This window comes from Vulpes vulpes, chromosome 6, assembly GCF_048418805.1.
Source record: "Vulpes vulpes isolate BD-2025 chromosome 6, VulVul3, whole genome shotgun sequence".
Taxonomy (NCBI): Eukaryota; Metazoa; Chordata; class Mammalia; order Carnivora; family Canidae; genus Vulpes; species Vulpes vulpes.
Window position 1 is genome coordinate 61,814,601 of NC_132785.1, and position 15,367 is coordinate 61,829,967.

The 15,367-nt window shown below is 36.1% G+C and overlaps 1 long non-coding RNA gene across 1 annotated transcript in view; it reads left to right on the plus strand.

Annotated features, from left to right (window-relative positions):
• The window catches only part of LOC112909596 (uncharacterized), a 33,155-nt gene that overhangs the window by 14,039 nt on the left and 3,749 nt on the right, over window positions 1-15,367 (plus strand). Inside the window, exon 3 of the long non-coding RNA XR_003233132.2 lies at window positions 6,114-6,163. This is a non-coding gene — a long non-coding RNA (uncharacterized lncRNA). The remainder of the gene's footprint in view (window positions 1-6,113; window positions 6,164-15,367) is intronic.

Below are 15,367 nucleotides of genomic sequence, written 5' to 3' on the forward strand. Positions count from 1 at the left end.
GTAAATCCCCAGCAGTGCAATTGCTGTGTTGTAGGGCAGGTCTCTTTTTAACTCTTTGAGGAACCTCCACACAGTTTTCCAGAGTGGCTGCACCAGTTCACATTCCAACCAACAGTGCAGGGGGGTTTCCTTTTCTCCGCATCCTCTCCAACATTTGTTGTTTCCTGCCTTGTTAATTTTCCCCATTCTCACTGGTGTGAGGTGGTATCTCATTGTGGTTTTGATTTGTATTTCCCTGATAGCAAGTGATGTGGAGCATTTTCTCCTGTGCGTGTTGGCCATGTCTATGTCTTCCTCTGTGAGATTCTCAACAAGATACTAGCCAATAGGATACAACAGTACATTATGATAATTGTTCACCATGACCAAGTAGGATTTATCCCTGGGACACAAGGCTGGTTCAACACTCGTAAAACAATCAATGTGATTCATCAAATCAGCAAGAGAAAAAACAAGAACCATATGATCTTCTCAATAGATGCAGAGAAAGCATTTGACAAAATACAGCATCCGTTCCTGATCAAAACTCTTGAGAGTGTAAGGACAGAGGGAACATTCCTCAACATCTTTAAAGCCATCTACAAAGAGCCCACAGTAAATATCATTCTCAATGGGGGAATACTGGGAGCCAATCCCCTAAGATCAGGATCAAGACAGGGATGTCCACTCTCACCACTGCTATTCAACATAGTACTAGATGTCCTAGCCTCAGCAATCAGACACCAAAAAGAAATAAAAGGCATTCAAATTGGCAAAGAAGAAGTCAAACTCTCCCTCTTCGCCGATGACATGATACTGTACCTAGAAAACCCAAAAGACTCCACCCCAAGATTGCTAGAAATCATACAGCAATTTGGCAGTGTGTCAGGATACAAAATCAATGCCCAGAACTCAGTGGCATTTCTATACACTAACAATGAGACTGAAAAAAGAGAAATTAAGGAGTCAATTCCATTTACAATTGCACCCAAAAACATAAGATACCTAGGAATAAACCTAACCAAAGAGGTAAAGGATCTATACCCTAAAAACTGTAAAACACTTCTGAAAGAAATTCAGGAAAACACAAATATATGGAAAAATATTCCATGCTCATGGATTGGAAGAATTGATATTGTAAAAATGTCAATGTTACCCAGGGCAATTTACACGTTTAATGCAATCCCTATCAAAATACCATGGACTTTCTTCAGAGAGTTGGAACAAATTATGTTAAGATTTGTGTGGAATCAGAAAAGACCCCGAATAGCCAGGGTAATTTTAAAAAATAAAACCATAGCTGGGGGCATCACAGTGCCAGATTTCAGGTTGTACTACAAAGCTGTGGTCATCAAGACAGTGTGGTACTGGCCCAATAACAGACACATAGATCAATGGAACAGAATAGAGAATCCAGAAGTGGACCTTCAACTTTATGGTCAACTAATATTCAAAAAAGGAGGAAAGACTATCCACTGGAAGAAAGACAGTCTCTTCAATAAATGGTGCTGGGAAAATTTGACATCCATATGCAGAAGAATGAAACTCGACCACTCTCTTTCACCATACACAAAGATAAACTCAGAATGGATGAGAGATCTAAATGTGAGACCAGATTCCATCAAAATCCTACCAAACTTCTTGTGTGATTGAGTTCTAGTTTCAAGGCATTATGGTCTGAGAATATGCAGGGGACAATCCCAATCTTTTGGTATCAATTAAGACACGATTTGTGACCCAGTATGTGGTCTATTCTGGAGAAAGTTCCATGTGCAGTTGAGAAGAATGTGTATTCAGTTAAGTTTGGATGTAAAGTTCTGTAGATATCTGTGAAATCCATCTGGCCCAGTGTATCATTTAAAGCTCTCCTTTCTTTGGAGATGTTGTGTTTAGGAGACCTATTGAGTGTAGAAAGCGCTAGATTGAAGTCATCAAGTATAAGTGTATTATTATCTAAGTATGCATTAACTTTGGTTATTAATTGATTGATATGTTTGGCAGCTCCCACATTCGGGGCATATATATTGAGGATTGTTAAGTCCTCTTCTTGCATAGATCCTTTGAGTATGAGATAGTGTCCCTCTTCATCTCTCACTACAGTCTTCGGGGTAAATTTTAGTTTATCTGAGATAAGGATGGCTACCCCTGCTTTCTTTTGAGGACCATTTGAATGGTAATTGGTTCTCCAACCTTTAATTTTCAGGCTGTAGGTGTCCTTCTGTCTAAAATGAGTCTCTTGTAGACAACAAATAGATGGGTCCTGCTTTTTCATCCAGTCTGACACCCTGCGCCTTTTGAAGGGGTCATTAAGCCCATTCACATTCAGAGTTACTATTGAAAGATATGAGTTTAGTGTCATCATGATATCTATTCAGTCCTTCTTTTTTGTGGATTGTTCCACTGAACTTCTTCTTAAAGGGGAATTTTAAGAGTCCCCCTTAAAATTTCTTGCAGGGCTGGTTTGGAGGTCACATATTCTTTCTGTTCCTGCCTATCTTGGAAGCTCTTTATCTCTCCTTATATTCTGAATGAGAGCCTTGCTGGATAAAGTATTCTTGGCTGCATGTTCTTCTCATTTAGGACCCTGAATATATCCTGCCAGCCCTTTCTGGCCTGCCAGGTCTCTGTGTAGAGGTCTGCTGTTACCTTATACTCCTCCCCATAATAGTCAGGGATTTCTTGTCTCTTGCTGCTTTAAGGATATTCTCTTTATCTTTGGTATTTGCAAGATTAACTTTTGAGGTGAGGTTTTCCTTCTAGTCATTTTGCTCAATGCAGAATGGCCAAAAACAGGTTGTATTGCAAAAAGGGGGAAAAGAGAGAAGAGAAAGAAGAAAAGAAAAAGAAAATAAAAGAAAACAGGAAGAAAAAGAGAGAGAAAGAAAAAGAGTAAAAAGGGGGGGAAGCAAACAAATCAAAAAGCAAAAAACAAAACAAAAGAAAACAAACAAACAAAAAAACAAGGGGAATATCCTCTGATTCTGTATACTTTAAGTCCCTTGACTTCCCCTGGAACTGGCCCGTCTAGCTGGTCTTATGGGGGAGAGGCCTGCTGTCCTGATTTTCAGGTGTTAGCACTTGGGGGAGCTGTTCTGCCCCCTGCCTGGTTCAGGGCTCAGTGGGGGTTGTTTACCCCGTGAGGCCCCAGGAGGAACAACCGCAGTGGCGTGGCCAGCTCTGGAGCCCTGGAGTCAGCTCTTGCAGTAGCTTGGAGCTCTCAGTCTACAGGGCCTGGAGGCTCCGTGGTGGGGCCGCTGATCTGCTCAGCTCGGGGCAGGAGCGTCCTTGCTGTCCTGGGCCCTCCCGGCCTCTGCCTGTCCCGGGGGAGGCCAGATCCTGGGCTGTGTCCCAGCGCCCTGTGCCCCGGGGCCTGCGCTGTTGGATTCGCGTTCCCGCCCCGCAGCCTCCTCTGCGGAGCCACTTCCTCTGCCAGAGCCACCTCCGAGCTGCTCCTGGGGCGTGCAGCCCCTCCTGTGTGTTGTATATTTTTAATAATAAATTCTGGTTTTATTACATTATTATTGGTGTCTGTTATTTCTGCTTGCAGATTTTATCAAAGTTCTTTGTCATATATTGTTCATCAACTTTAAACAAGTTACTTATATTCCTTATTTATTTATTTTAGATTTAATACAATTTATTTATTTTATAAATTTATTTTTTATTGATGTTCAATTTGCCAACATATTGAATAACACCCAGTGCTCATCCCATCTAGTGCCCCCCTCAGTGCCAGTCACCTAGTCACCCCCACCCCTCGCCCACCTCCCCTTCCCTCACCCCTAGTTCTTTTCCCACAGTTAGGAGTCTCTCATGTTCTGTCTCCATTTCTGATATTTCCCACTCATTTTTTCTCTTTTCCCCTTCATTCCCTTTCACTATTTTTTATATTCCCCAATTGAATGAGACCATATAATGTTTGTCCTTCTCCGATTGACTGATATTCTTTCAATGTGATTTTTTCATATGAAAAATTGTCTTACAATTAAAAATAGTACAACTTTATTTTTTTAAAGATTTTATTTCATTTATTCATGAGAGGCACAGAGAGAGAGAGAGAGAGAGAGAGAGAGAGAGAGCAGAGACACAGGCAGAGGGAGAAGCATGCTCCATGCAGGGAGCCCAAGGTGGGACTCAATCCCTGGTTTCCAAGATCATGCCTGGGCTGAAGGCAGCGCTAAACCGCTGGGCCACTGGGGCTGCCCAATAGTATAACTTTAGATAGTGGTTGTTAAGGTAACATTTAAAAAGTTAACATTCATTCATTAGCACATGCTTGGTTGCTACCAGTATTTACTAAGTATAAGCTAACTAGTATTATGTCTATTATGTCCTATAGGCTTTGAAAATTCCAATGGCTTTTTTTTAAGGATCATAAGTTGAAATTTATCTGTTAGGGAAACTTGATTAATTATGTATTTCAGATATTCCATGTCCTTATTTTTCTTACTGTCTGAGAGAAATTGATCTACTACTATTTTATTTGAGTTAATGCTTATTTTTTTCTTTGCTTCATATTGATTCTAAGTATTTTTGGTAACAAACATTGCATGAGAGTTGCAAGTGTTTGTGGTTTCGTCTTTATCATGTCATCTCCTGTCCATATTTGTTCTGAAATGAGAAGAGGGCAATTTGTTAATCTTTATCTTCTAACATGTGTGAAGACTTATGTGGTGGAAGAGTCAAAATAGGTGTGGGGATTACAGGCAATCCTCTTTGGAAAACAAAGATGATAAGGGTGAGTATAGTATTAACCCTTAATATTTTCTGAACTAATTTCTATATAAGGCTGCATTGATTTGCTTTAATTGCCATAACAAACTACCACAGACCAAGAGGTATAACAGAAATTTATTTGCTCACAATCTTGGAAGCCCTAAGTCCAAGATCAAAGTATTAGCAGAGTGGGTCTCTTCTGAGGCCTCTCACTTTGGCTTATGTGACTGTCTTCATATCATCCTCACCGTATGCCTGTCTGTGTCCAAATTTCCTCTTCTTATAAGTTCAACACTCAAATTAGATGAAAGCTCACCTCACAACCTCATTCTAAATCAGTTTTCTCTGGAAAGGCTCGGTCTCCAAATAAAGTCACATTGCAATATGCTGGGAGTTTATTTGGGGGTGGACACAGTTTAAACTTTAACACAGGTCAATAAAAAATAATAATAATAAAGGAAGGTAAGAAAATCCAGGGAGATTTCCAGTCTGGAAGCAAAAGCTAGCCACAGTCTCACTATTTAAAATAGGCAGTCAGTAGTTGATGGTGATAATCCACAACGTGAATTTATACAGATTTGGGTTTTATGGTCACATCCTCAACCACAGAGCTGGCTGAGCAAGTCAGATTCATCATTCACCAACTTCTTTGTAACATTACTTTGCACCCTATCATATTCAAGTATGGTTTTACAGTGATCTTCTGATTTATTATTTAAAAATATTCCAAATATTCCAAATATTCCTATGTTCCAAATATTACTATATTTCACAACTTTTTTTCATACATATGGTACATTACACAGGGTAAGATAATCTAGCAATTCCTTAAGTTTCATAAAATATGGAATTTTATTTTCTACTTCTTATGCTTTTCCTAGATTTTTTTTTTTGTAGAGAGAATGAATGTACAGGGGGAGGGTCAAAGGGAGAGGGAGAGAGAGAATCTTAAGTAGGCCGCATATCCAGGATGGAGTCCACTTCAGCGCTCAATCTCATGACCCTGAGATCACAACCTGAATTGGTGTCAAGAGTTGGATTCTTAACCAACTAAGCCGCCTAGGCACCACACTTTTCCTAGATTTTTGGTTTTTTCCCCCAGCTTTATTGAGTTATAATTGACAAGCAAAATTTAAAAAATTTTAAAGTGTATGTGGTGATGTGATATACGTATACTTTATGAAAAGAATTCCCCTTATTAGGTTAATTAACATATCCTTCAACAGTGTAATCAGTTATGGTTATGTTTCCTGGTTTTTCAGACATAGCTGGAGTAAGCAGACTTTTAATTTTAATTAATATTTGAATTGTAAATCTACCAATGACATTAGGTTAAGAATAATGAAACCTTTCTTTCAAGTATGTTTTCAGCTTCAGATGACTGGGCTGTCTCATGTTATTATATCTTTCCTTTATAGGCAGGAAATGACTACATTTGAGAGACAAAATCAAATTCAAGATAAGAAAAGTAAGTCATTGCTTCATAACATTTTTAAGACAAGGGAAGTTGTAAATTTAAACATCTAAATTAGTTCTGATACTGTGCTAGATAAGAAACACATCTTGGGGTCCTTCTAGGGATGTCTTAGCCCTTCTTTTTCTTTCTTTATTTCTTTCTCTTTTTTTGTCTAACAAAACTGATCTCATTACTTTTGTATGACAGTAGTATCTGTATATTATTTTTTGATTTCCTTAAATTTTTTATTTTTTTACAAGTTTTAAACTCATTTTTGTTAGTAGTAATAATTTATTTACCTTGCTAAAAATCTAATAACTCAAGAGAGTGTTAATCAAATGACATGTAAAATACAGAAAGAGGGGGGAAAAACTAGATTCTTAGCTATTTGTACTATAAGAAATACTCCATTCTTTCCTGGGTATCCTGAATTTCTTCTTTTTCCTTGTGAATTGTACATTTTGAATTTATTAAGTTTTTATTTTAATTCTAGTATAGTTAACATACAGTTTTTTATTAGCTTCAGGTGTACAATATGGTGATTCAACAATTCAAAACATTACTCAGTGCTCATCACAGCAAGTCACTCCTTAATGTCATCACTTATTTCACTCATTCCCTGCCCAACTCCTTTCTGGGAACCGTTGGTTTGTTTGGTGTGTTTCTTTCTTAAACTTCTACATATGAATGAAATCATATGGTATTTGTCTTTCTCTGTCTTATTTTGCTTAGCATAATACTATTCCATTCATGTCATAACATATGGCAAGATTTCATTCTTTTTTTATTGCTAAGTAATATTTCACTGTGTGTGTGTGTCACATACTACATTATCTTTATCCATTCATCAGTTGATAGACCCTTAGGCTGCTTCCATAATTTGGTTATTGTAAACAAAGCTACTATAAACATCAGGGTGCATATATTTATTTGAGTTAATGTTTTTGTATTTTGGAAGGTAAATACCCAGTAGTGCAATTGCTGGATAGTTCTATTTTTAAATTTTGAGGAACCTCCACACTGTTCTCCAGAGTGGCTGCACCAGTTTGCATTCCCACCAATAGTACAAGAGGGTTCCCCTTTCTCCACATCCCCTCCAACATTTGTTGTCTCCTGTGTTAATTTTAACCATTGTGACAGATAATCTCATTGTAGTTTTTATTTGTATTTCCCTGATGATGAGTGATGTTGAGCATCTTTTCATGTCTGTTGGCCATCCTCATGTCTTTTCTGCAAAAATGTCTGTTCAGATCCTCTGTCCATTTTTGTAATTGTTTTTTTTATCGGTGTTGAGTTGTTCAAATTCTAAACACATTTTTGGATATTAACTCTTTATCAGGTATATCATTTGAAAATATCTTCTCCCATTGGGTAGGTTTCCTTTTTGTTTGGCTGATGGTTACCTTTACTCTTCAAAACCTTTTTATTTTGGAGTAGTCCCAATATTTATTCTTACCACTTTTATTTAACATCATACTGGAATTCCTAGCCATAATAATCAAACAAGAAAAAAGAAAGGCATCCATATTGGTAAGGAAGAAGAAAAACTTTCATTTGTAGATGACACAATACTATAGAAAACCCTAAAGACCCCATCAAAGACTACTAGAACTGATAAATGAATTCAGCAAAATTGCAAAGAAAAAAAATATATCCAGAAATCTATAACATTTTTATACGTTAATAATGAGGTAGAGGAAGCATAAATTGAAAAAAAAAGTCTCACTTACAATTACACCAAAGAGAATAAAATACCTTAGAATAAACTGAACCAAGGAGGTGAAAGACCTGTACCTGAAAACTATAAAACATTGATAAACTAAATTGAAGACAACACAAATAAATGGAAAGATATTCCATGTTTATGCATTGAAAGAACCAATTTGTTAAAACATACACACTACCCAAAGCAATCTATGGATTCAAATCAATCCCTATCAAAGTGTCAACAGTTTTCACAGAACTAGAACAAGTAATCCTAAAATTTGTATGGAACCACAAAAGACCCTGAAGAGCCAAAGTATTTTTGTAAAAGAACAACTGGAAATATCACAATATCAGATTCCAAGATGTACTACAAAGCTATAGTTATCCAAACAGTATGGCACAGGCACAAAAATAGACACATAGATCAATGGAACAGAATAGAGACTCTGGAAATAAACCCACATTTATATGGTCAACTAATCTATAATAAAGGAGGCAAGAATATATAATTGGAAAAAGATAGTCTCTTCAACAAATGGTGAAATGGTGTCTGAAAAACTGAACAGCAACATGCAAAATAATGAAATTGGATCACTTTTTTACAACACATACACATAGCTCAAAATGAATTAAAGAGCTAATGTGAGACCAGAAACCATAAAATTCCTACAAGAAAACATAGGCAGTAATTTCTTTGATATCAGCTATAGAAAAAATGTTAGATATGTCTTATTTGGTAAAGAGAAAAAAAACAAAATTAAACTATTGTGTATGGTTTATTTTGAGCAACACTTTATGAACATCCATGGGAAGCAATTAACCCAAATCCTGCTGTTTTAATTTCTATATAGAAGTTTTAAATAGAGCCACTTTGAAAATTAGCTGTGTTGTGTTTCTTTTTTCTCTTCTCTTCTTTTTTTCTTTTCTTCCTTTGCTCTAGTACTCATTTTTTGGCATAGTAACCATATGTAGTAATCATGTAACTACTCAGAATGAACAATTATGAACAGCAATGTTTGTCCCTGGGGACAGACATATCTGAAAGAAACTCATTTTTTATCCCTTCTGCCTCAACTTACAGCCAAGTGTATTGATATCATTTTTAGCCTCATTATTTGGAACTTTGCATTTCTTAATCACCTCTCAGCTCATGGTGCTTGCTTCTGGAACTACTGCTTCATTGAGCTTATTTCATGGCCCATGAAATAAATGTATTTCACCAAACATCATCACAGCCATAAGTAGAATAATATATTTTAAAAACATCATAGTGTTAGACATAAAATTGTCATAGGAGACAATCATATTGATTGTATGTATATGTATATGATTGTACTAAAGCATGGCAGAAAATACATTTCTAACTCTAGGTTTTGTTAAAAAAAAAAAAAAGTGAAGTGCCTCTGCCAAAAAGTAACTACAGACTCTAATAGACAATTGTCAATCTTAATTTAAACTACCCTATCACTAGCACTTACGAATATTGGTCAAAATCTACATCCTAAAACTGTTCATTTCTTCATTTCTCTGGCCTCTATGCCCTACTGTTCATGTCCTAGGTCACGGCCACCTTTCTGCTCCCTGACATGCCCTTTTTTGGGGACACCTAAGGTGTGGGTGCCCTTCAGTCATACAGCCTTGGATTTTTCCTACTTCATAAAGAATTGGCGACTGATGAATTTTTCTTCTTATAATCTTTGAAATAATTTTCTGGTGAAGCTATCTAGGGTAGAAGACATTTATAAAGAAAATTTTTAACGTGCAGATGAAAACCTGTCTGTAGGTACAGACTATTACCATTTTCTTGCAGCTTTATGAGTTTCATTTCTTATTACATTTGTTCTTTTCAATTAATGTTTTAAAGTCTTGAAACTTAAAATTATTATGTATATACTTCTATGTATTTAATGTTTCTAGGATCTATAGTGGTTCCTTCTTGCTCATTCCTAACATTGTTTCTGCATCTGCGAGTGTGGGTGCTTTCCCAACTGTTTTTTTTTTTTGAGAATGTAATGCCTTCTTCTATTAGTAAAATGTTTGAGATATACATTATACCCAAATTCTTGAGATGTTATTGTTGAATATACATCATTTTTGAGTGCAATGTACAGTGAACTTGTTTATCTTGATTTAAATTAATATTCCTTGGAATCATACTGCATTATTACATGGATTCAGGCAGATAAATTACATTCCCTGAAATACAAACCTGCATACTAAATGACACTTGATGAACTGCTACAGCATTGGGTCTTATTAAGGGGAACTTTTACAAATCACATTCCCACCTATCACCACTCCACATACCTGTTTCACCAGGAGGCTAAAATCTGGCGAGAATAGACTTTCCTACTTGCTTCCTTTCCTGACTGCTGTTTCTGAGGCTTGCCTCTCTGAATATATTTTTCACATATTTTGCTTATGTGTTATTCTTCCTGTGAAAGGTTGTGAGAGAGGGGAGGATGGGGTTGAAGGTATTTTCAGAAGGTGAAAAATAAGATCAATCTTTTGGACTATGATATAAATCTCAGTAAAACCAAGCTTTTCTAATTAGAAACAATATCATTTTTTGGGACTATTTATTCATTAAATATGATTTTTTTCAGCCACTATTACCATTTTCTGCCCAAATGATTAAATTCGCTTTGGAGTTAATCCAATTTGAATTTGCCAAAGCAAACAGATAGCTTAAAAAATAAATCTATGTAACATAAAATCTAAATATTTTCTTTTCAGAATCACCTTGTCTTTATTTTTTATTCATATCTCTGTTCTCCTTTTATCATCGTCCTCTCCATTCTAAGAAAATGAGTCTACTTTTAAAATTATGGTATTTACATTTTATGTAATCCCTATCAAAATACCATGGACTTTCTTCAGAGAGTTAGAACAAATTATTTTCAGATTTGTGTGGAATCAGAAAAGACCCCGAATAGCCAGGGGAATTTTATAAAAGAAAACCATAGCTGGGGGCATCACAATGCCATATTTCAGGTTGTACTACAAACCTATGATTAACAAGACGGTGTGGTCCTGGCACAAAAACAGACACATAGATCAATGGAACAGAATAGAGAATCCAGAAGTGGACCCTAAACTTTATGGTCAACTAATATTCGATAGAGGAGGAAAATCTATCCACTGGAAGAAAGACAGTCTCTTCAATAAATGGTTCTGGGAAAAGTGGACATCCACATGCAGAAGAATGAAACTAGACCACTCTCTTGCACCAGACACAAAGATACACTCAAAATGGATGAAAGATCTAAATGTGAGACAAGAGTCCATCAAAATCCTAGAGGAGAACACAGGCAACACCCTTTTTGAACTCGGCCACAGTAACTTCTTGCAAGATACACCCACTAAGACAAAAGAAACAAAAGCAAAAATGAACTATTGGGACTTCATCAAGATAAGAAGCTTTTGCACAGCAAAGGATACAGTCAACAAAACTAAAGGACAACCTAAGAATGGGAGAAGATATTTGCAAATGACGTATCAGATAAAGGGCTAGTTTCCAAGATATATAAAGAACTTATTAAACTCAACACCAAAGAAACAAACAATCCAATCATGAAATGGGCAAAAGACATGAAGAGAAATCTCACAGAGGAAGACATAGACATGGCCAACACGCACATTAGAAGATGCTCCGCATCACTTGCCATCAGGGAAATACAAATCAAAACCACAATGAGATACCACCTCACACCAGTGAGAATGGGGAAAATTAACAAGGCAGGAAACCACAAATGTTGGAGAGGATGCAGAGAAAAGGGAACCCTCTTACACTGTTGGTGGGAATGTGAACTGGTGCAGCCACTCTGGAAAACTGTGTGGAGGTTCCTCAAAGAGTTAAAAATAGACCTGCCCTACGACCCAGCAATTGCACTGCTGGGGATTTACCCCAAAGATTCAAATGCAATGAAACGCCAGGACACCTGCACCCTGATGTTTATAGCAGCAATGTCCACAATAGCCAAACTGTGGAAGGAGCCTCGGTGTCCATCGAAAGATGATGGATAAAGAAGAAGTGCTTTATGTATATAATGGAATATTACTCAGCCATTAGAAACGACAAATACCCACCATTTGCTTCAACGTGGATGGAACTGGAGGGTATTATGCTGAGTGAAGTAAGTCAATCGGAGAAGGACAAACATTATATGTTCTCATTCATTTGGGGAATATAAATAATAGTGAAAAGGAATAGAAGGGAAGGGAGAAGAAATGGGTAGGAAATATCAGAAAGGGAGACAGAACATGAAGACTCCTAACACTGGGAAACAAACTAGGGGTGGTGGAAGAGGAGGAGGGCAGTGGGTGGGAATGAATGGGTGACGGGCACTGAGGGGGGCACTTGATGGGATGAGCACTGGGTGTTATTCTGTATGTTGGCAAATTGAACACCAATAAAAAATAAATTTATTATAAAAATAAATAAATAAATAAAATTGACATTAAAGAAAGATATATTCGTTTTAATATGTGTATACTCCCAAATCTGTCAATATTTTCCTGTTTTCTAAAGTGTAATATTAGCTTTTGGTTTATGATACAGTGATTCACCAATTCCATACATCACCTATATACCATATCTTGTTTTAGTGGTGGGGAGGAGGGATGTAAGACCTATCATTTTTTTCCCTCAAGTGTTAATTTAAATTATGGTTAGTTAACATACAGTGTGATATTAGTTTTAGGTGCAGAATTTAGTGATTCATCACTTACACAGAACATTCAGTGCTCCTCACTATAAGTGCCCTCCTTAATACCCATGACCTATTCAAACCATCCCCTCACCCACTCCCCTCCAGTAATCATCAGTTTGTTCTCTATTGTTAAGAATCTGTTTTCTGGTTTGATATTCTGTTTTTTTTCCTGCCTTGTTTATGTGTCTTATTTCTAAAATTTCACATATGAGTGAAATCCTATATATATAATATATATTTATATATATTCATATATAAAATATATAAATATATAAATAAAAATATAGACAAATATATATTATGTTTATATATATATATATATATATATATATATATATATATATATTTCCAGTATGATACTGTTTGGATCACTAAAGCCCTGTGATATAACTTGAAGTCTGAAACTGTGATGCCTCTAGCTTTGCTTTTCTGTTTCAAGACTGCTTTGGCAGTTCAGGGTCTTTTGTGTTTTGATACAAATTAAAATTGTCTATACTAGTTCTATGAAAAATGCTGTTGTTATTTTGATAGAGATTGCATTAATTGGGTAGATTGCTTTGGGTAGTATAGATATTTTAACAATATTTGTTCTGTTTAAAAAAGATTTTATTTATTTATTCATGAGAGACACACACAGAGAGAAGCAGAGACACAGGCAGAGCGAGAAGCAGGCCCCATGCAGGCAGCCTGATGTGGGACTCAATCCTGGGATCCAGGATCACATTCTGGGCCAAAGGCAGATGCTTTAACTGCTGAGCCACCCAGGCGTCCCACTATTTGTTTTTCTAATTCATGAGGATGGGATATATTTCCATCTTTGTGTTCTCTTCAATTTCTTTCATCAGTGTTTTGTATTTTTCAGAGTACAGATCTTTTACCTCTTTGGACAGGTATTCCTAGGTATCTTATTTTTGGTGCAATTGTAAATGGGATTGATTCCTTAATTTCTCTTTCTGATGCTTCATTATTAATTTTTAAAAATTCAACTGATTTATGCACATCGATTTTGTATTTTGTAACTTAATGAATTTGTTCATCAGTTCTAGCAGATTTTTGGATGAGTCAGGTTTTCTATGTAGAGTATCGTGTTATTTGCAAATATGAAATTTTGACTTCTTCATTGATTTGCATTCCTTTTATTTCTTTTCGTCTGATTACAGCAGCTAGGACTTCTAGTACCATATTGAATAGAAGAGATGACAGTGGACATCCTTGTCTTCTTACTGACCTTAAGGGAAAAGCTCTCAGTTTTTACCCTCTGGTTTTGTTGTTGTTGTTGTTGTTTTCTATAAGACCTTTATTATGTTGAGGTGTGTCTTTTCTAAAGATATTTTGTTAAGGGTTTTTATCATGAATGGATGCTGTACTTTGTCAAATGGTTTTTATGGATCTGTTGAAATGATTATATGCTTCTTATCCTTTCTTTTATTGATTTGATGAATTATGTTGATTGGTTTGCAAATAGTGAACTACCTTTGCAACCCAGGAACAAATACCACTTGATCATGGTAAATGATTTTTAAAAATGTTTTGTTGAATTTTTTTGATCATATTTTGTTTGGGTTTTTGTATCCATGCTTACCAGGGATATTGGCCTGTATTTCCCTTTTTTATTGGAGTCTTTATCCAGTTTTGGTATCAGAGTAATGCTGTCCTGATTGAATGAATTTGGAAGTTTTCCTTCCTTTTCTGTTTTTGGAAGAGTTTAAGAAAGTATTAATTCTTCTTGGAATGTTTGGTAGAATTTGCCTGTGAAGCTCTCTGGTCCTGGATTTTGTTTAGTGGGCGATTTTTGATTATTGATTCAATTTCTTTGCTGATAGTTGGGCTGTTCAAATTTACTCTTTCTGTTTCAATTTTGGTAATGTATATGTTTCTAGGAATTTTTCCATTTTTTCTAGGTTGCCCAATTTGTTGGCATATCATTTTTCATAATATTCTCATAGTTTTTGTATTTATGTGGCTTCTGTTATTTTTTCTTTCTCATTTGTGATTTTGTTTATTTGATCTCTTCTTTTTTCTTCTGAGAAGTCTGGCTAGAGGCTTATCAATTTTATTAATATTTTCAAAGAACCAGCTCCCGGTTTCATTGATCTGTTCTCTATTGTTGTTCCTGTTGTTTTTTCTATATCATTTATTTCTGCTCAAATATTTATTATTTCCTTTCTTCTTTTGACTTTAGGCTTCATTTGTTGTGCCTTTTCTAGTTCCTTTATGTGTAAGGCTAGGCAGTTTATTTGAGATTTTTCTTGCTTCTTGAGGTAGGTCTGTATTGCTCTATACTTCCCTCTTACAACCGCTTTTGCTGCATCCCAAAGGCTTTGGACTGTCGTGTTTTCTTTTTCACTTGTTTCCATGTACTTTTTAATTTCATATAACCTCTATGTATGTGTGCTCTTTCCAGATTTTTCTTTTTTAAAAGATTTTATTTATTTATTTATGACAGAGAGAGGCAGAGATGTGGGCAGAGGGAGAAGCAGGATCCCTACGGGGAACCCAATGCCGGTCTTGATTCCAGGACCCCAGGATCACGCCCTGAGCCAAAGGCAGACGCTCAACCACTGAGCCACCCAGCTGCTCCTTTCCAGAATTTTTCTTGTGGTTGACTTCTAGTTTCATAGCGTTATAGTCAGAAAAGTTGCATGGTATGATTTCGATTTTTAAAAATTTGTTGAGATTTGTTTTCTAGCTTATTATGCAAATTATCCTGGAGAACGTCCTATGTACACTTGAGAGGAATGTTTATTCTGCTGTTTTAGGATGAAATGTTCTGAATATATCTGTTAAGTCCATCTGT